Source organism: Gadus chalcogrammus, chromosome 13, assembly GCF_026213295.1.
Source record: "Gadus chalcogrammus isolate NIFS_2021 chromosome 13, NIFS_Gcha_1.0, whole genome shotgun sequence".
NCBI classification, from domain to species: Eukaryota; Metazoa; Chordata; class Actinopteri; order Gadiformes; family Gadidae; genus Gadus; species Gadus chalcogrammus.
In genome coordinates this window covers 19,290,494-19,312,336 of record NC_079424.1, presented here as the reverse complement: position 1 = coordinate 19,312,336, position 21,843 = coordinate 19,290,494, and the positions used below count along the sequence as shown (strand labels likewise).

The 21,843-nt window shown below is 41.9% G+C and overlaps 1 protein-coding gene and 1 pseudogene across 1 annotated transcript in view; both read left to right on the top strand.

Moving 5' to 3' along the window:
• LOC130402418 (kinase suppressor of Ras 2-like) overlaps window positions 1-15,514 on the top strand; it is a 33,739-nt pseudogene extending 18,225 nt beyond the window's left edge.
• foxp1b (forkhead box P1b) overlaps window positions 1-21,843 on the top strand; it is a 205,659-nt gene that overhangs the window by 92,045 nt on the left and 91,771 nt on the right. The gene's annotated exons all lie outside the window — the stretch shown is intronic.

Genomic DNA, 21,843 nt, shown 5'->3' with positions numbered 1-21,843 from the left:
TGTATTGGAACACGGGCAGCCACATGTGTTTGGAAGTTATTGTTGTCTTTATTTCTCATCCCTCCAACCGACCATCCCTTCAGCAAGCCATCCATTAACCGATCCATACATTCACCCGCCGACCCAGTCACCTCATCATCCATGTATTCATTGACCCCTCCATCCAATCACCCATCCACCATGTTCAGAAATCGAATGGTTTCGTACGATAGTTTTGTGGTGTTATTTACAGTTTCATCAACAAAATAAATAAAACATCATCCTTTGGTTTTTAAATTTTCTATGTATTATTCTAAACGTTAACAACCTGGATAGCTTGGTTGGCTGCAGCAGCATCTGGAAGAATAAATTAAGAATTCATCATATCAAATATATAGTCATTTAAACACAATTTCAACATAGGAATGCTTCAGTGGTATATCGGCAAAATAAAGTCACAGCAGTGCCTTAAACAAAATAGTTCCACTTTCAAGATTAGTCTATCAACATGTAATCAAAGTGTGACTGGGCTGCTTATCTCCTGGTATGCTATAAAGAACAGTTAAGGTAAGTCTAGCTCTAGACGCCCAAATGTCTGTCGTTAGCGCAAGAGAAGCCTTGTCTGAGAACTTGCTTTGTTGTTGCGTAAGGTACGTATTACTGTCCAGGCAAAATGTGTGCAGGAAGTAACCAACCAAGGGTACTCATTCATTCATCATGAGCATGTCTCTCAACCCTGGGGTCCTCTCTCTCCCAGACACGCTCTCAGTGCCTCGCTGGTCTCCGCAGATTCCCAGGAGAGACTTTGGAAACTCAATAAAACACAGGTGGGTGATGTTAAACATGACGTCATCCCAACAGCACAGCCATCCAGATTGTCAACTTTCCGTTTAGAGACAAATTCTACGATGGAACACCTTACCGTTATTTCAAATGAACGACTGATGCTCACAATATCATGTTGAGGCTTGTTTTACTGAAGTTGGGCTACATTTTCTTTCTCTTTGCGTACTTCAAATGCAGTGCATTTCTGTGCTTTGATTATAGATTCATGGCTATCGCTGTTTGGTGCAGTGCATGACCGTAAACACCATAACGTATGCTACTGCAAATAACACACACAGGGGCAGAATCGAATCAGTGTGTCAGCACCATTGTGATCAGAAGAGGGACTGATAACCATTTTCTGACCTCTGTCTAACCATATTGGTCACCTCGGTCAACAGTTGTTCCAATGCTTCAGTTATGCACAACATACTTTCTGAATTGTTAAATGTCTTTCTGAAATGTCACAAACATGATGTCAATGACGATTACCTTTTGCCGAAGGCAATGTTTACAACCTAATGGTGCAGTTCTGTTGTCCTTGGCCACAGGTTTTCCACCAAGTACTGGATGTCACAGACATGTATCGTTTGTGGGAAGGGAATGCTGTTTGGACTCAAATGTAAAAACTGCAAGTACGTTTTAAAGCTTCTTTACATTCAATAGCCACCCTATAATAATCCACTTTGTCCTTGTTGTTAATGTTTTTTGTTTGTGCCTTACATTGTCTGAAATTCCACACTTAACCAGTGTCGTAATATATGATTTCAACAAATAAGCGAGTCATTAATAATAATAATAATCAGTCAAAAATAAATACAAAATAAAAAGATCCCTTATAGGAAACAAAAGCATTGAATTTGTCAGGCCAATGGAATGTTGGATCCATTCCATATGCTTGACAAATTCAAAGCTTTGTTGGATGCAGGATATTGGTTCCATTCCATTTGGCGGTTTGTTTGGTAGAGTAATTAACGTGTCAGCACAACATCATAATATGTCCAGGTTGAAGTGCCACAACAAATGCACCAAAGAAGCCCCACCTTGTCACCTGCTGATCATTCAGGGGGCGGCCCTGACTCGCTCAAAGGTAATGGTCAAGGTAACGATGCGTTCTTGTGTTCCACACTATCTAGTTCCACATTAAATGGGCAGTTTAATCCAAAATGGTTGTATTTTTGATGGAAACAATTTAGAGGGGGATGAAACATCTAAATGCATGGCGGCTCTGCAGGAATCAGCGACAACTGTAGTTTGGCAACCTCGATGTGGTTTGGCTTGGTTTGAGAGAATAATTGACCAATTATACTGAACCACTTTTTAATGAAGCTGTAAAAAGTTGTAATCAATCAAATGAATCCAGTCAATTAGGTATTGTTCTAAATGTGACTGACAGTGCTAGCAGGAAAATCATCAGTTGATCAGATTTGAAATTAATTCTCTCCTTTTCTTTCTCGTCCTGCTTTAATTTTCCGGAAAAATTAGATCACCAAGGGACATCTCAAGGTAATAGTAACAGCTCTCTAATTAAAGATGTCACTCATAAAGGAAGAGCGATTGTCTCTTAATGACGTGTGTTTTTCCTCGTAAAAAATGGGTGTCGTGCCAGCAGGAACAGTATGTTCAATTCATCAAACTAGGCTGCGATGACTGGGGTGATGAAGAATTTAATCGGGTGCAGTCGACTGCTGTCAAATTAAGTCGCCAATGAAGCTCCATTGTTTTACCTCGTTTTAGTTTACCGGTAGTTCCATATATATTTTTTTGTTCTGTTTCCTTGTTTTGTTATTCTGATGACCATCTTCCTTCTCCCTTCTTCCCGCAGCTCGACTGGTACGGACAGAATCGGTGCCATGTGACATCAACAACCCGCTCAGGTACACGGACCTGCACATCAGTCAGACCCTGCCCAAAACCAACAAGATCAACAAGGTGAGGCTGAGGGGCTGGAGATCATGAGGTCATCGCCAGACGACGCCCAGTCTTCACGCAATGCCGTTCCCATTTCCATTTCATAAGACCTTTTCATGTTCCTTCCTGGTTGTGGTTGCTGGTTGTTTTCCCATCCAAAAGACAGCAAACTACAGAAAACAGTGACCTTCTTTCTTTTGCTTCTGTCAGTCTGTCCGTTTTTCTTCATACATGCACACCTGCGTTCATAATGAACAAGGACGTAATGTAGGAGATCTTTCTGTTGGACTGTGAGTCTGTGTCACAATGGCACCTGTCAATGGTTGTTTGAGTCCGTGTGTACGTGTCTTTGAAAGTTTGTTTATTGAACGTTACTATCCATATCCATACAATGCAGGCCTCTTTTTCTCCTATGTTCCATAATACTTTATGACATAACATTTCTCATGAACATCTCATCACCTGCCATGGAAACCTATGAATCCTATCGGGAAACTACTGTTAATTAGCATAGTGTGTATCAAGAATGATTTTTATGATCAAGATTGACTACTAATAACATTGTAAAACTGGCCCATATCACATCAAGTATACCCCGAAGAACGGCACATGGGTTTGGTTCTGTTCTACATCTCTTAATATAGTGTTTCATCATTCTACGTTAAGATGAGATTGTGCCAAATAATCCCGGACAGGAAAGTAGGATAGTATAACAATCAAATAATGGCAATAAAGAAAAATATTAAATGTAAAAATATGTGTATATATATATCACTAAAAGGATAGCAACAAATGTCGATGTTGTGTGCTCATTTAGCATGAGCACACATTCGCCGTGAATGTCAGCAAAAGCAGTAGCACTCTTATTAGGGAATCCATTAGTACAGCATTTTGTGAAACTTGCGTTTCGACGCTTACGCCAGCATCAAAACACTGTTTTTCATAGGTGGCAAATAGGATGAGCAAAAGTGCTTCCATATATTTTAGTATTGTAATTATTTGTTCGAGAGTAAAACAAAGTATCGGACTGATATCAGTATCGGCAGAAACCCAAAACTGCGGTATCGGAAGTGAAAAAGTGGTATCAGTTCATCCCTACCAAAAATGTACTTGATTGGCGGTTGTTTACAAACGTGTTGAGGCACATGCCAGCTATATGTCTCTCATCAGCATACTTCTGGTTCCATCTCTCGACAGGACCACATTCCAGTACCTTATCAACCAGATTCCAGCAGCAATCCCTCCTCCACCACCTCGTCCACACCTTCCTCCCCGGCCCCGCCCCTACCCAGTAGTGCCACACCCCCTTCTCCCCTGCACCCCTCTCCTCAGTCGGCACGGCAACAGAAACAGTTCAACCTGACAGGTAGGATCTGTGTGGGCACCCTGCCCAGCATAGTCTTCAATCCAAACCGTGGGCATGTTTTCATTCCTTCTGTTTTATTTTAACAAATAAAGTTTTGAAATAAAGTTATGAATCCAACAAATATGTAGTTTATTATGGAACTCAATAAAACATACATTTAAAATTCATATTAATTTTTTTAAAGGAATGGCGTGTTTTTGAGAAATGGTTATGTTTAAAATTATATTTTAATTACAATTTTTATTTTGTTAAAAAAATCAAATTAAACTTTCGTCTTTCTGTCTTTCCTGCAGCCTCCAGTTATTTTAAATACAAGCAGCAGTTCATCTTTCCAGGTAAGTGCATCCTAATTGGCTATTACCCTTACCCATAATACCCTGGGGCCGTGCCATGGTGAAAATTATGAGTATAACTGTTGTTACATTTGACCTCTTCTGACCTTTGCCTGCCCTCTAACCTCCAGCCAACCTAAACACACACACACACACACACACATAATCGGGCACACACACAGAAACACAGACACAAACACACACACACCAACAAACACACACACACACACACACACACCACACACACACACACACACACACACACACCACACCACAACACACCACACACACACACACACACACACACACACACACATCGTCCCGAGGGAGATAGAGGGTGGTACAGAGAGAGAGAGAGAGGAGATTTTTCCTAATGAAGCACAAATCCATAGTGTACTCTTGTCTGGCTACAGCTTCCAACTGGTTTCTTTCACCACTCGTTTTACTTTCACACACTTAATGCCTCGTTACTTAGTTTCGCCTGGAAGCCCCAGGCTACTCTGTGTATTATATAATATCATACATTATATTATATATCATGATGTCCTTCAGAACCCTTCAAGTATGTATAGCAAGCGGGCTGCAAATAAAGGACTGAATGGCTTATGTGAAATAGCTTTGTGAGTGTGTGCTTGCGTTTGTATGGGTGCGTGCGACCGTGTGTGTGTGTGTGCACTGCGCCAACTTATCATTCTGACTGTGTTGGACCGGGCCCTCCTCAGACGTGGCCCTTGAGGCCCCGCCCAGCAGAGCCCCGCAGGTCATCCTCCACCCGGTCCTGTCTGAGCACGGGTGAGCAGACACATGAAGCCGCCTCCATAGAATGTGATGACATGTCTCCTCGTCTGACGTCTTCACCCTGCTCTCATGGGGTCTTGTTTGTCTTGTTCCGCCCCTTTGTCCCCAATCTATTCTCCTCCGCCCACTACACTAACCTCTTTCTCTCTCTCTCTCTCTCTCTCTCTCTCTCTTCCTCTCTCTCTCTCTCTCTGTCTCTCTCTTCTCTCTCTCTCTCTCTCTCTCTCTCTCTCTCTCTCTCTCTCTCTCTCTCTCTTTCTCTTTCTCTCTCTCTCTCTTTCTTTTTATAGCTCTATCTTTATAATAGTCAGGGAGGCAGGCATAAAGTTATTGGAGCACAGATATTTGGGTGACAATTTGAGTATGCGTAGCCGACATGATGAATACTAACAGGGCTAATGTTAGCATGGCTTCAGTTCACGCTACAGTTGGGATGCCAAGGGGATTTGCGCTCGCTCTCTTTGAGGATGCCATTGGTCACAGGAAAAACAAAGCAGTGACAGGATATGGAAGTGCAAGACGCATTTCAACCCAAACGTTAACTCGATTAGAATCACAATCTATGAGCAGAAACGGGTCAGACGAGCCGCACTCATCGGCCGATGGTCAATTGTTATAAAATACGCTGTGTGTCCAGAGACTCAAATTCTTTCATTAATAGCAGATAATACCCTGCTTCTAAATACAAGCAGGAACAGAAACATGAAAGATTCATGTTTGAGGCAATAATGTCTTCGGGAATGATATTTACTAATATTTAGAGCATGTGAATCAAGTTACCCATAATATATGAGATAATAATAATAATAATAATAATAATATATAGAAGATTTTTCGGAGTGACATATCAGTTTCACAACTTTTGAGAAATTTGACCTTTAAACATAGCTAATTACAGTGACTGGTTACTCACCACACGACTTGCTGTACAAGCTTGGGTGGTCTGTTCCTATTGGTTTGTTGTCCTCATGAGCTCATCCATTCATCCTTCTTCACATGTTGGTCCCAGGAGGCGGGGCCACACATTAAATGGGGTTGACTCGATGGAGTAGCCTCTATTGGGTCCCCATTATGCAACATATCAATCATCATCCAGCAGTAGAAAGTTACGATCCCAATTCATAAATAAAATACACAACTCTGCAGGCTCTTATATTTCAATGGCAACCATTTGATGGCTTGCCGTTTGAGGTGCACTCTATGTACTCTTCCAAACTAGTGGAACTAATAAACCCTTGACCTTGTTGAATTCAAATAGTTGGTCTCAAGACAAGTTAAAGGCTAGCGAGGGCAGTTATCACTTTTATTTTTTTGTTACCATGCCATCAAAGGCGACGCAAGGAGTTGTGTGCAATAGAAGGGCTGTTTCATTTATACAAATAAATATCAACACATAGAAACTTGGTAGTGAATTACTCTGTATAACATGTACTGTAAGGAAGTCAGAGTCTACATACTTTGAAACATTACATTTACAAAAGCATTACATTCCTAAATAAAAAAGCATGCATATCAGTAAGTCATGCATTTGTCAGATAAATCCAATGCAGCCTTAATTAATGATTCCCTTATCACTTGGTTTGTGTATATCTATTAGGGATGTTTAATGCACAAAAAAGATACTAAGGTTTATGATAACATCGTCTTCTCAATAGTCATTTTATTCATAACCTTTTTATTTTCTTTATACTATTGCACCTCTCTTCTCGTCTGTACCTGCAGAGTTGTGTCTCTCAGAATCAACGTCATTGGGACCCGTCAGTAACTTCCCTGGATCGGTTCTGGTTGATCACAGTTTGAAGGTCTTACCGTGCTCCTGATTTGAAATCTGCCCATTATTGATAGAGAAATAAACGTTGGTATAAGCTCCCTTCTTCTTCCACAGTGGTTGTGAAGTTTGCAATGTGAGTGTATTTCCACAAGTCCCTCAGTCTTAGCAAACACTCCGTGAGGAGTAGATTGATGCAAACAAATACTAAAATGTTAGTCAGTGGCAACATCGGTGGTAGAAAGAGAGCTGTTAGAGAGCTGAGCTAATATACTTTTTATGCCTTGTCGCACCAACCATCTCCATAAGCCCCAATAAGAATGTGGCCCCAGGTTACTGCATGTTATTATATATTATCATACATTATACGATCCACCGCCATGCCCACCTGAAGCCATTTAGTATGTATAGCAAGTCGACGGACATAAAGGACTCGAATGGCTGATTAATGTCAAAGAATTATAAGAAAAGTATGAAAGTGGCAACAACCCTTGTAGAAGGCGACAAAAAAGAAGCAGAAAGAATCACCATATTTTTATAGAAATAATAATGATAATAATTTGTTTTATGTAGCGCTTTTCAAAAACTCAAAGACGCTTATCCATCCATTTCACTCCTAATGGATTCCTGCGTCGGTAGTGGAGGTGTTAGCTCTTTGCGGCCGTAATGGTGTCTCCTCCGTTGGGTTGGCGAGCCGGGCGCTCCATGGGGCTCCACTAATTAGGCCAGAGATGCTCGCACTCTGAACGCCGCGTCGAGTCATCAATCCTTATCTCATACTGCATCACGCCTTCTCCCCGCACTCCCTCTGTGGTGGCTGTTTGAACACGGTCATCGCACGCCACAGAAGCATGGCAGCAAGAGGTGGTGGTTTGGGGGGTGTTACCTGATGAACGTCATCTGGCAAGCGGTCGAGGGGGAAGGGGGGGGGGGGGCATCTCAGAATGAACCCAGGGGATCAAACCCGCCCCCCTTTGGTAGAAAAGGAGCATCATGGCTTGTGTGTGTGTGTGTGTGTGTGTGGTGGGGTGTGTGTGTGTGTGTGTGTGTGTGTGTGTGTGTGTGTGTGTGTGTGTGTGTGTGTGTGTGTGTGTGTGTGTGTGTGTGTGTGTGTGTGTGGGTGTGTCTGTGTGCCTCCACCCTTTTCCAGGAACGAGGGGAATCCGTTACTTCAGATCGAAGTCGAGCCGACGTCAGATGTGAGTTGTCCATCTTTTTATTCTATCTTCATCTACGATGACGCATGTCTGTTATTAACTTGTACAAAATGATGGAGGTAAGAATTAGATTCATCAGTCATACACAAGAGTCCGCTGCTATTTAAAATATTAAATAAACATGTCATAGATGTTTCAAACATTCAAGCTTTAGCGGGACAGTTTGTTGAACAGGAAATGCCAAAATCATGGGCGTCGATACTGGCGTTCTCTTTTGTGTCTGCCAGCTCACGTGTGTTTGCTCCAGATTCCCCACACACCTCTTACAAAACACATCAATGTGCTCCTGTTGAGGAGCACTGAGTGCCCCAGAGCCACACCTTGCTAAATTAAGGTTGAATGAACAAGAAGGCTTCCGATAATCATGCCAATAATCATTCTATGATATTAATAATGTTCCAGTTACAAAAAATCACAAATTTGTTAGCTATTTTAGTTATTTTGCAGCAGGAATTTAAGAATGGATGTTTTAATACTGCTCTTCTGCATCATAATCCTAATTCAATGAGACCAAATCAATCTGTTTCCCTTCTTAAATAGGTGAGCCATTCAGGTCAATTCCGTTTACGCAGTATAATGTCTCCGCTGAAATCACAGCCCTTTTTCAATTTGTAGTTCTGAATACAAATGTGCATTCAAGCTCTTATTCTGAAAAGTCTGTTTTCTGTAGCCGAGAGCACAGCGAGTTAATCGTTTTTTTAACCATGTTATTCTTACCGAAATGTTATTTGAAAATAATTGTGCGAATATGCAGCCTTTTCTTTTCATTTAACACTATTGATTTCAATGGCTCCACGTCATGTAGCAGAATGGGGAACAATTAGAAACATGTATAAAGGAAAAGTAAATGGGCTCACATAAAAAAATATTTTAGCTATGAATTTGAGGTCTGGTTCTATCTATACAACTCCAGGACAGGCAGCCGGATCGTATCGTGGCTCAGGTTCTGACTCCCAGCCTGAAGGTTGTGTGTTTAATCCCTGATATCAGGATAAAAGGAGCTCAGTAGTCCTAACCGGATGTGGGGGGGATGATCATACCACCCCACAGAAGGTCTGCCCTATGATGTAAGCTGAACAAACGTGACCCCTGACCTGTGGGCCCTTCTCCTCTTGTCCCCGCCCCTCCCCCGCAGAACGAGGAGGCCAACGACGAGGACTCGGGCGACGAGTTCGAGGAGATGAACCTGTCACTGCTGTCGGCCCGCAACTTCCCGCGCAAGGCCAGCCAGACCAGCATCTTCCTGCAGGAGTGGGACATCCCCTTTGAGCAGCTGGAGATCGGCGAGATGATCGGCAAGGGCCGCTTCGGCCAGGTGTTCCACGGGCGCTGGCACGGCGAGGTGGCCCTGCGCCTCATCGACATCGAGCGCGACAACGAGGACCAGCTGCGGGCCTTCAAACGGGAGGTGATGGGCTACCGCAACACGCGGCACGAGAACGTGGTGCTGTTCATGGGCGCCTGCATGAGCCCACCCCACCTGGCCATCATCACCAGGTACGTGATGACGCGCCGGCTCACCTGTTCAAGGACAGATTAGAAACGACACGTTGCCCGGGAGCGTATGGTCAACATAAGATGATATGTTTCTTGACATTTATTATTATTATTATGAGCAGAACACAGGTGTTTTGATGGTTTCTGATTTCACACATTGTTTAGTATTTTGAAACCCAGATAAATGGCGTTAAGGAAATGAAGTAAGGCTTAAAAATAGTAAAAATATATAAAAATTACCTTAACACATTTTCAATTTCGAAATGGTTCTCACTTGGTTTGTTGCCACTAATGCAAACAAGTTTACCCAGTTTGAGGTGAGGTGTGTTTGAGCTTTAAAACACGTGAACTTGTTGACCAATCCCAGGAACGACAGAACACAAGCTTCTTAGGAAAAACGTGCTGCTTCTCTGGCTCCTCTGATTAACATAACCTTTATCGGTTGCGAAACGCAATGTTGCTGTCGTTCAATTTCAGCAGTGTACTCCAAAGAGCGGCACTTACCCTAATTCTCTGCCAGGTAGAAATATTGACCAATTAATAAGTTTGTTTATTCTTTATCTTAGCATAGGCCACGCGTTTGTGGAGATGCCACTGCGTTCGTCTGTGCTATGTAATCACTCAGCTGCTTCCCAGTCGGCAGGCGGATCGCTCTATAAGGGGCTCACGGTGATATTCTTTCCATTAGAAGAGCGCAATAAAATCCCTCCATTTCTACCTGGTGTTTACTACACACTTGATCGGCGTCCATTTCGGAAGTTCATCTCATGAGGGCAGAGCGTGAGGTTAGCACTTGGTTTTGTTTTGGAACCTAAACATGGCAACCTCAGGGTTCCGGGAGTTCATTAACAACCCAGGGGAACGCACTTCTAAAAATAGCTCTGTGTCATTCTGACAGTGGGGATGAATATGCATGTGAGCTCGGGGTCTTCTGTTGGTTACCTGCATGGCAGAGACACGGCCTGCGTGGTTGAGGAGGGCTACAGGGGTGCGGGGGTGCAGAGGTGTAGATGTCAATAACATCATGATAGTAACACACCCACATACGCACACATGCACGCACGCGCACACACAGAGTTAGTTTGTAAGGGAATGCTCAGGGCAAAGGATTATCTTCTCACCCAAACGCACATGCACACAGATTACAAGGTATGCCAATATAAACACGTTGTATTTAATATTTAAAATGTAATCGATTATACTTAAATCCTAATTACTCTTAGCTGGGCTCTTACCAACATGATCATTTATACCAATCATTCTATAATCTTATTCACTGTCACAAACTGATAAAATACTTTATACTTTAAAAAGCAATTATAGAAATGGACATAGCAGGAATGTGATTAACAGGCTTCTTGACAAGTTGGTTATTCTAAGATCAGGTCTTTTTGCAATTTCCATACACATTGATACTTGGTACAATTGAAGAAAGATCCTTACCAGCAGTCCTGATAAGGGTTATTGGGAACTTGCTTATCAGTCTCTCTCTCTCTCTCTCTCTCTCTCTCTCTCTCTCTCTCTCTCTCTCTCTCTCTCTCTCTCTCTCTCTCTCTCTCTCTCTCTCTCAGTCTGTGTAAAGGCCGTACGCTGTATTCGGTGGTGCGGGATGCCAAGGTGGTGCTGGACTTCAACAAGACACGCCAGATAGCCCAGGAGATGGTGAAGGTAAGACAGTCTTTCAGCAAAGCGTTTCTCAATCCATTCCTTCTGTTCAGTCCAGGTCAAAGCTTCAGGTTGTTGTTGGTTCTTCTCCCTAGGGAATGGGCTACCTCCATGCCAAGGGGATCCTACACAAAGATATGAAGTCCAAAAATGTGTTTTACGACAACGGCAAAGTAGTCATCACTGACTTTGGACTCTTTACCATATCCGGTGTTCTCCAGGCGGGCAGGTAATGCTTCATCTGACCGTGTGTGAAAACAGTCAAGATGTGTAAGTGGGATTGAAAGACATTTGTTATAAGACATGGGTAAGAAGATGTTCGTACAAATCGTACATGCTCATGTCAAAGGAACAACAGTAAAAATGAGTGGCTCACTGTCATAAATCCCACTAGTCTCTACACTTAGTTTAATTGAAAGATATAAATGTAACAACCATTAACCCCAGGTCTGGGCCATATTTAGGGTTCTTCAGTACATGTTGGAAAATTTAGATCACCATAACTAGGGTTCTTATTACATTCCCAATCCAGTATATAAATAGAGTTTCACTGAATCTTGATGTTTTTCTTTGAATCCACAACACAATACAGAGCAAATAACAAAGGCCAAGTGGATGCTTTTAATCTGCATATTAATACAATGTCAATATATTTCTGTAATTAAACCTTCACTTGTTCTCGCTGTAGCTCTAAGTGGAGCTCCAGGAAGAGCTTAAACTTATTTCAAACAAAACCTTTTGTAAATGTCTGATGACTTCCATGTTTTGGGCCTGAGGACAGCCTTCAAAACAAGTTGATGAATCTCAAGGGGTTTTATCCCCTAATTCAAGTTTGAAACCAAAAACATTTGACACAGCAGGGGTAATAAAGAAGAAATGAAGACTTCTCTGGAGTAAAATAAAAGTCAAAATCTAACTATGCCGTAAGACATGGTGGCTCCTTCATGTGTGTTAACGCTGACCTTCTCTCCATGGAGCAGCAGACGTGAGGACAAGCTGAGGATCCCCAGCGGTTGGTTGTGTCACCTGGCCCCGGAAATCATCTGTCAGCTCTCGCCCGACACAGAGGAAGACAAGCTGCCCTTTTCTAAACAGTCGGATGTCTTTGCTTTTGGGTGAGTGCTGTCCCTCATCCCCCCTGAAGGCTTTGTGGTATCAGTGAGTTTGTAAGCGTCCGTTGGCTGAGAGGTCCCCCTCTGCCTCAGATGTGGGCATTTACTGCCCACCACAGGGAGGCGCTACACACTCTGCCTCCTGGAGGAACAGAAAGGCTGAAGGATCCCTCCTGGATCTTTATGTTTGTGCACTTCATGAAGTTACTGCAGAGAAAGGTGCAGAGGTGGGGGGGAACATAAGAGCTAGCCATTAAAAGGGAAATGGTGTCCAGGAGGGCAGCAGGAAGACCCCTTTGCAAAGCAGGACAGAAATGATAGATTCCAGAGATAGATAGAAGGGTCCCTAGAACTTAATATCTGTTCTGACTTTAGGATCCGGAGCCGCTACCATGATATGAAAGTTTTCATCTAGTGGTTGTAGTATATCTATATCTATGATGGTTGTAGGCCACATGAGCTAACCAATTATCTTATTGGTCAATGGAATGAAACAGCTCTCCCTCACATCTATTTGATTTGTAGTTTAGTTTTCGCCTCTTGAAAGTGGCAGCCATGACCTTCTGTTTGAGAAAATCTCACGCAGGAGTGAATAGCATGTAGTTCCTCTCACGGCCTTTAGGTGGTCCATTGTAGGGACTAGCATTTTGGTCCTCTAATAGCCTTTAGATGGTTCGAGACTAGCATTTAGTACGTCTTACGGCCTTTAGGTGGTTTACGGTAGAGACAAGCATGTAGTTCCTTAAACGGTCTTTAGTTTGTACAGCTAGAGACTAGCATGTCGTTCCTCGAACGGTCTTTAGTTGGCTTATGGTAGAGACTAGCATGTAGTTCCTCTAACGGTCCTTAGTTGGTTCACGGAAGAGACTAGCATGTAGTTTGACCATAGATTGGGCATGCAAATCCCACTCTCAATGCTAAATATGGATTGCTTCTGTTGCTGGTGGCAAAAAAATCCCAGAAATGGCTACACCCTGGTGTTGGGTCATCATGGATGCTGCGACGACATCCATATATTTTTTTCCAGTCTCTGCGCGATTCCCATTTTCAGCCCTGTCCTGAGTTCATGAAAACGCCCCAAGGCCAGTGTTCCTCCTTTCGCTGCCATTAACGAATCATTTGCTGGCCTGGATCCTGCTCTGTTGCCTCCTAACACAATTGCGTGTTCAGATGGTCCCCCCATATGGAGCTCTTCGTCACCGTATCCTTCTGAAGGGCTGAGCGCAGCACTGGTGCACAATGTCCAGCTGCTCCGCTAGCCCTTGCGCTAGCCAGAGGTGACACCCAGGGCTGTTTTACATATTCATCAACAGTCATCCCTGTATTTTTTCCATTCCTGACAAAAGGAGCTATTTTTATCACAGTCAACCTTGACATAAAGAAACAACAAGGGGAAGAATGACCTGTTTTAACGAAGCAAAGGTTAGGAGGTACCGCGTCGTCTGGCTTCCTCATCATTGTTTCTATTTATAGATTCTTGGGAATAATTAACAGTTAAGTTAATTTTAAAACAGAGTTCAAGAGCTTCATGGCTTTTGATGTATGGGACTATAATGTATATTTTCTCTATAGTAAAGCTGATCTTTTGTAACTGCATTGTTGTTGCACTTGTTAAACACATAATTGGGACTATGCTGTATATTCATTGGACTGTGCGTCCAATGAATTATGTGTGTGTGTGTGTTTGTCAGCATGTGTGTGTTCTTGCATGTGCGTGTGTCTTTCAGTGTTCGTGCGCATGTGTCTGCATGCATGTGTGTGTGTGTGTGTGTGGTGTGTGTGTGTGTGTGTGTGTGTGTGTGTGTGTGTGTGTGTGTGCGCGCGCATGAATGCATGCAGGTTTATTTGCCCGCATGTTGTACAGGCATTTGGGCGCGTGCATATGTGTGTTTACGCATGCACATGTGAAGACTCATCATAGTGATACACGTCTGTCTCTCCAAGGCTGTGCTATAACTGCCGTCCCTGGCACTGACCCGCTGCTTTCCTCGTCTTCGCAGCACTATTTGGTACGAGCTGCATGCACGGGAGTGGCCTTACAAGAGTCAGCCTGCGGAGGTGATCATGTGGCAGGTCGGCACCGGCCAGAAGCCCAACCTCACCCAGATCGGCATGGGAAAAGAGATCTCAGTAAGGGCTCTGGCATTGTCACCTCTTCACTCTTCCTCTGTACAATCACTGAAAGTTGTTTGTATGTGAGAGGACTGGGATGCCAAATTGGAACATCATTATAAAGTCCCATTCATCTGTCCATCGCGTGAAATTATGAACTGAAAAACATTAGTTTTCATTGTTCTGTCAGCAAGTCTGAGGACAAGACAGAAACATTTTGTTTTTACCAGTATAAGTACAAACTTGTCTTAATCATGGTCATCGCCATCATCATCGTCCTCATCACAATAATCATCATAATCAACATTTAAGATAGAGGTAAGAAAAGCAACAATTCTAATTTATTATAATAATAGTTATCATCATCATCATTCTTATGATTAGCGTTGTTATTTTGATCGTGATTCTTGTTCTTCATCTTCTTCTTGCCATCATTATCGTCAGTATAATTTCACCGTTTCCTTACGATGATCATGGTGACTGAGGGTCTGAAGCAGCTGAAGGCGTTTGACCGCCCTGTGTGTCTGTGTCCCTCCCAGGACATCGTGCTCCTCTGCTGGGCGTCCCAGCAGGAGGAGCGGCCCAGCTTCTCCAAGCTGGTCGACCTACTGGAGAAGCTGCCAAAGCGGAACCGGCGTCTATCCCATCCAGGCCACTTCTGGAAGTCAGCTGAGTATGTCAAATGAGCTATAGGGACACAGACTTAAAACAACAACAACAACAACAACAACAACAAAACAATCTGCTGCGACACGCATCCTAAATGTAGAGCCTGCCACCTAAAGAGGGCACCCATTCGCCCACTGGGGGAACCGTCCCCGGGCATATTCATGCGTGTGGTGGGGGCACACTGACGGCCCAACCTGTTTCAAAAAGCATTAGGGACATTTTTACCTTTCACATCATAATCGTAGGGTGGTGTCCTTTGTCCTTTCATGAGGATTTAATATGAATGATATTTTCTTGATGTATTCTTGTTTGGTGGTTTTCTTTGTTATCACTCTTCATATCACTGTGTCTGAGAACAAATGGAGGGACTTATTTTCGGTTGTGTTTTGTTTTGGTTGTTTGTGGAATGCCTGTTGTTGTGGTCCATCGTTTGTGTGTTTTTATTCGTCCAAATGTCCTCATTAATTCTGTGTGCCATCTCATCGAACGGCACGGTTGTGTCCAAATGGCATGTTTGTCTCAAACGCTACAAAACGCGACAAATGCCCACTTATACCTTGAATGTGACGACCTCCTCTCAGTTCCCGAGGTAGGGGTCAAGATACAGCGATACCCCAGGCTTCCTCCAAGCGGCCTGTGCTTTAATCGTGGCTTGTGAATGTCGGCATTAAGATAACAGCCTTGGGAACCAGCCCAACATTGGCCTACTCTTTTGCTACTTGCCATAACTTTGGCTGCTCTGTGAGTTCAGAGTGAACCTATATCTGTTGTCTAACAGGGAACCCAAGAGAAGGGGACCCGACTGAACCCCCACTGGAAATTATTGCAGAGATAATTGCAGCAAACAGGAGGCTTAAGAGATAAATAAATGAAAAAAAACAATAGAAAACCAATATTTTTGCTGTATATTATAAAAAAACAGACATGTCTTATTTGTGTTTTTATATTGTTTTTGGTTTGGTTTTCTGGTTTGGTTTTGATGGTAGTCCTATACGGTTTGGTTGTTGCGGTAGGGCTATGGCAGGGATATGTGTTGCACAACTAACCCCAAATCAGTCTGAGACAAACTACTCCATGCTTTCAGTTCAAGCTCAAGGCTTGGCAAAATTCTTTGTTTTTTTTCACCACTAAATCGTCAAAAAGCTCGAACTGCTAAGACATCGCTGTCCATGCTTATGAAGTAAAACATTCTAGTCAAGCTAAAACGATGCAGAGGAATTAAAGAAAAACCTGCAAATATGACCTCACCATGTCTTCCTTTATGATTACTTATGATGGATTAGGACAGATGAGACTTTTAAATGCAAATAAAATCAAAAAAACACAATAGTAGTTATTGTATAGATAAGCGGGTCACTTCTTCCTTGTGATCGGTTTTCCTCAGGTAAAAGGTTAACAACTAAGGGGAACTCGATAGTTAACAGATGGGCTAGATAAAACAACCTGAAGAAAACAAAGCTTAAATGATTCAATAAGAACAAATAGGTTTTCCATCACAACCGTCCTTCATGTGTCTATATAAATCAAGAATAATGAGCTGTGGAAATCAACTCGTCATAACTAACCCTAACCCTAACCCAATACCCAAACCAATTGTTTTAATGATTTGGAGGAAAAAAAAAAGCCAGAAACACTAAACACTACAAATCTACAAATCATGAGTCATTTGCACATGAAGTTATGGCTTTGACTGTGAGGGCTTGACAAATTTTCTAATATAACAATGAGCCTAAATCAGGTATAAAGTAACACAACTAGACGGTTTTATTGGCAGCAAAGGACATATCGTTTTTCAGCGGAACAGACCTGACAAGCTAATGTATGCTTATGTAATGACTATGTTGTGTTATCTGAAATACCTGTCTAAATCCGGGCTAAACTATTATTATTTAGGGCGACTGGGGACTGAATGTCAAGTGATAGTCCCCGAACCCGACTGATAGTTAATAGACATAACATTAAATCTACAAATATCTCTTTCTACCTTCTTTTGTCCAAAGTTATCTTCATAATAGTGTAAATAAAGGCCATTGTACTATAAAAGAGCTGCTTTAAACAAGCCCTGCTGTAATTGTCTGTTAGTTTTGTTGAAATAATCAAGTCTTGGATTTTGGATTACATCCAAAGAGGCTTTGGCCTGATCTTGCATTTCCAAGAGATGCCCATCATCTCTTTTGGCTTCTGGTACAACACCGCTGGAAGCTCATCGTTGAACTGTTCCTATTCTAAACTTGAAGTTTTATCATTGATTGACAAATGCTCCAACATAACCTCAAAGACGATGTATTCATTCAAATCATAAATTTAATTATGGTTTAGAAAATGAAATTATCAAGGTACATTTGTATCCTACCTAAAGTGTCCCCTTTAATTTTCTGAAACGATAAAAAAACATTTCATAAATTCTATATACTATCCTGGGATATGTGTCTATTTTTTGCGATATACAGTATCTCTATAAATTGTTATATAGCTTACATAAACCATATGTTTGACAGATGAGTATAGACATGGATTTCAAGCCATGGTCATGTAAAAACACTTTTCTGATCACTCTAACCATAGAGACTGATATAGGAGTGTAGACAATCCTATCGTGAAACATAGTCCATTTTCCACAAGACGATACACATGCATACACACACACACACACACACACACACACACACACACACACACACACACACACACACACACACACACACACACACACACACACACACACACACACACACATCTGCATTGAAAACAAACCGCGGCTGTATTTTTAGAGTAAACCTGTCTTTTTCAATTTGCTGGAATTCCAATATTGTAAGGGAATCATTTATATTTGTACTATTTCAAACTTTTACGTGCATGACATTGAATATGAAGGATTTGATTGTTATATTATGGGAAAAAAGTTATCCGTTAACACTATAGTCTATGAAAAGGTATATGAGAAGATTTTTAATGTTGATGAGCTGTTGTCTGTTGGCCGTGTACGGAAGCAAAATCAAATAAAGTTCTACATTAGGCTTTGCTCAAAGTTTTCAACGCCTTTCTATCCGAAAAATGAATGTTGCCGTGTATTTATCAGCGTGTAAATATGACGGTGCCTGTGAAGGCATAAGGACCTGTGCACATTCGAGTGGAACACCATTTAAAGACCTAACTTCAGTGCCAAGTGTACGTATGATATTGTAGACCATGTTTTCTTGCAGTATTTAGAAAATATTCTGTGTGAAGCTTGACATCTTTATTTTGAATGTACATGTATAGTGTTGTGCTTTTGGTTGTCACTTATTTCTGTTATTGTTGTTCATTTGGATAATTTTTCCCTGTTGAACTGCGGTCGCTTCGAGGCTTTCTTGTTTTTCCTTTTGACTGACTTAGTTCTTGTATTGCATTGAGTATCAGCTGAGGACTTAGCTTGTATTTAATGATGCCTTATAGATTCCTGGTTTAGTGGCGGCTAAATTTTTATCACAAGCTCTCTTATTTGCACTCATCCTCAGCAAAGTGTATGAAAAATAAAAATAAATGTTTTTCATTTTGGACTTTTTCTGTTTTCTTTTCTTTTGTTTGTCCTTTGTTTTATCCTATCTTTCCCTTTTCCATGTTTCCGTTCTTTGTTTGAACATTTTGTGAGACAAGCAGAAAAACTGATAATCTATCAACCAACAATTACAAAAACGGAAGTGTAGAAGTTTAATACCCTCGGAAATAAATGTACACACATATTATTATCTTCTAATTTATCTTTAGAATTAAAATATGCCGAAAAACGCTTTATAAAATGGGATCAATTCATGTTTTTATGTTGGTGTTGTCAGTATGTCAGTTCTAAACAAAATAATTTTGAGAAAGGAATATCGCAGTCCTAAAATAATGCTTGAAATTCTGAGCGGTAACCAAACACGATACATGTCGTTTAGAACTTCTCATTAGACAAAGCTTTGTGTTTGGCACAACAGCCTATCTCTATTCTGGCAACATATTTTGTTACAAATGATGCCGTATCATTTAAAATATTAGCCGCAGCTCTGTGTTTCTACGTTGTGTCACCAGGGATGAGAATCATGAGAACAAAAAACACTTGAAAAATAAATATGAAAAAAGGGAAACCAAGCTGTGACTCCGAGCAGCATATCACATTGTTGGTATCACTTTGTTCCAAACATCTGACACATTATCTACTATATGCATACGATGTTGACTTGAGTATATGTGTGAATACATGTGTATCCTCTGTGTGTGTGTGTGGTGTGGTGTGTGTGTGTGTGGTGTGTGTGTGGTGTGTGGTGTGTGTGTGTGGTGTGTGTGTGTGTGTGTGTGTGTGTGTTGGTCTGCGTGATTTTTAATGTGCATGTGCACGTGTCCAGTGTGCGTGCCTTTGCATGTCTGTGTTTGTGTGTGCGTGCAGTACAAAAGCGGGGGGTGTGGGGGGGGGGGGTGTGGGCCGTGGGTGTGTGTGTTACCTGTTGTTGCAAATAAATCCTGTGACTCACCGTCTGGGGAAGGAGAGAAGTGTGCGGCCAGGACAGCAGAATACACAGTGCCGAGGCAGTGCCTTCTCTATTAGCTATATATCTCTGTCCTCCCACTGCTGGTGGCCAGCTGTTCACCTCCCCCACTCCAAGCAGAAGGTTGATCACCAGACTTTTGAGGAGGCCTTGTGTAAAGTTTTGAAAGCGATCGTCGCTTCAACCATTTCATACTAGAACCAAATAAATAGTTAAGGGAAGAAAGGTCACACAAAGGAGTAGATGGCATATGTTCAATGAGAGTTGACTGTGACTTATTCTTCCTTTATTTATTTATCTATTTATCTGTTTATGATAAGAGGCAAGCACTGACTTCAGTGCTTGCTTTAGATAGCCATTTATTATAACTGTCTGAGCTTTCGCTTTGTGAGGCTGATTTAGATAATGGCTGGTAAACGAAACACTGGAAATTTATGTCCGGCATTAACAAAGAAAAGCATGCTTTTCTCTATACTTCTGCCTTGAGATGATTTGTTTGCTCAATATAGTCCACACCCGAAGCTGACCCCAACCCTCAGCTTGCATGTTGACATCAAGTTAGCCAATAAAATGTGTCCTAGTGGGGAGGTCCAATGAGTATTTACATTAGGAGTGCATTATTACAAAATAATTAATTTGGGAACTCCAAGCGATACTCTCTCTCTTCTCTCTCTCTCTCTCTTCTCTCCTCTCTCTCTCTCTCTCTCTCTCTCTTCTCTCTCTCTCTCTCTCTCTATCTCTCTCCTCTCTCTTCTTCTCTCTCTCTCTCTCTCTCTGGTTATTAAAGGGTGAAAATTAGATGGAGAGTGTTGAACCCTCTTCAAAGCCCCTGGTGGTGTTCTGCCTGATGTCCACTTGGCACACCCACACCGTTTCACAGTTTGAACTGTACGTCCCAAAATAAATGTTCCATCTGGGTGATACGGTCTCAACGGTGCAATTCAGATAAATTAATTTATATTGTAATTACACATAACACTGAACTTCCCTTCACACCTTCAAAGCCGATGGAAATAGAATGTCGTGGTCCCTTTAAGTAAAGATATACATGCCACTAGTGTCAAACCTGAGAGAATCTAGTGTTGGTCATCAAAAATCCAAGTACAATTGATGTAATTGTATTTTTGATACGTGTGTATGTGTTTATTTTTAATGCAGTGTGCTTGTACACCCACGATGACTGCCCTCGCTCATCTCCATTCCTGAACAGGTGTGCCCAGGGGTGCGTGCTAAGAACACTGAAACTTATGTTGTTTCTGTCCCCTCCCCATTCCCCATTCCCTGCTCCAGGCTGTGACAGAAGCAACGAGGGGACTGTGTGTTTGCGCGAAGCTCGTCCTCAGCTCTGCTCTCATCTGCTCTGCTGCACCATCCTCAGACTTGCCTACACACCTCACCCACTCAGCCATCATGTTGCTCTCATACAGACACCATAGCAGGTTTTCCAGCTAGAGCATAATTGGATCCGTTATGATGAAGGTTATGATGAACCCCAAACCAAACCTGCCACACGGGCTGACAAAACACTGCATACTTGCAGACAGAGAGGCCTTTTCTCCGCTCTATGCCTACAATTCTTGAACGATTCCTGAACGACAAGTTAGATGGCAATTTTTATATCCCAGGGAGTTCAACAGCGACATGTACATCGTTCATCCTGCCACATTTCACCTCATCTTGAACAGTGATGTTTTGTCATCTTGATTGTAAGACATTCTGTATGCATCTGAATGCTCCAATCGAAGGCCTACTTGCATGTCTTTCTTTGTCTTTGTCAGATCTTCTGTTTATCTGACATCCAAAAGGCATTTTGGAAAAGATTATTGTTTTGATCTTGGGACATTGTATTTTGAGAGTGCAATCCTGTGCCTTTATATCTCAGAAGTATCAGATCATATAACGTGTAAACATAGTAATTTCTGGTCCACTATTTGACTTAAAACCTTCTACTGCTGAACTATTTGAAATGGCTGTACTGAAATCTGAGTTGCAACACTCATTTTATTACAATTTTATTATTCACAGAATATTGGAATATCGGTTTAATTTAGACCCAGACTAAAAATATAAATTAAAGAGACTCAATG